The sequence below is a fragment of the Lampetra planeri genome, chromosome 66 (genome assembly GCF_965212315.1).
Source record: "Lampetra planeri chromosome 66, kcLamPlan1.2.h2, whole genome shotgun sequence".
Classification (NCBI taxonomy): domain Eukaryota; kingdom Metazoa; phylum Chordata; class Hyperoartia; order Petromyzontiformes; family Petromyzontidae; genus Lampetra; species Lampetra planeri.
The window spans coordinates 1,620,268-1,620,875 of record NC_136172.1 but is presented as its reverse complement, the minus strand read 5'-3'; positions in this window follow the sequence as shown (position 1 = coordinate 1,620,875).

Genomic DNA, 608 nt, shown 5'->3' with positions numbered 1-608 from the left:
AATGAGAGCCAGTGACCATTTTTTTAAAAAGAGTTGCTCTCCCCGACGGGGAATTGAACCCTGGTCTCCCGCGTTACATTTGGGGAACCTAACGGCTTTACTATCGAGGACTCGGTCAGAGTGGGGCAGATTTGTGATTTACAGAAATTATAACTAGAAATAATCTCTAATACCTAATAAATAATCGTTTGTAATGAAGATGGATTCATCTTTAAAAGTTAAGGCTTTTGAGTGCACCAGGTGATTTAACGTTTGGTGAAATTAACGATTTTGAATTGTAATAACAATGAGATCCAGTGGCCAAAACCTTTTAAAAAGTGTATCTATCCCCGACGGGGAATTGAATTCCGGTCTGCCGCGTGACAAGCGGGGATACTAACCACTATACTATCGAGGACTCGCTGAGAATGCGACTGATTCTAGATTGACTGATATTATAACAAGTAGAAATGAACCCATATACTCGGCATATTACTGATTGAAATGAAGAGGAGTTTATCTATAAAGTTTAAGCTGGTTAGAGCAGCAGGTTACCTAACGATTAGGGAAAATCACGTGATTAAAATCAAGAGCACGCCCTTTCAAATAGTAATAACAATAAGGAGAGC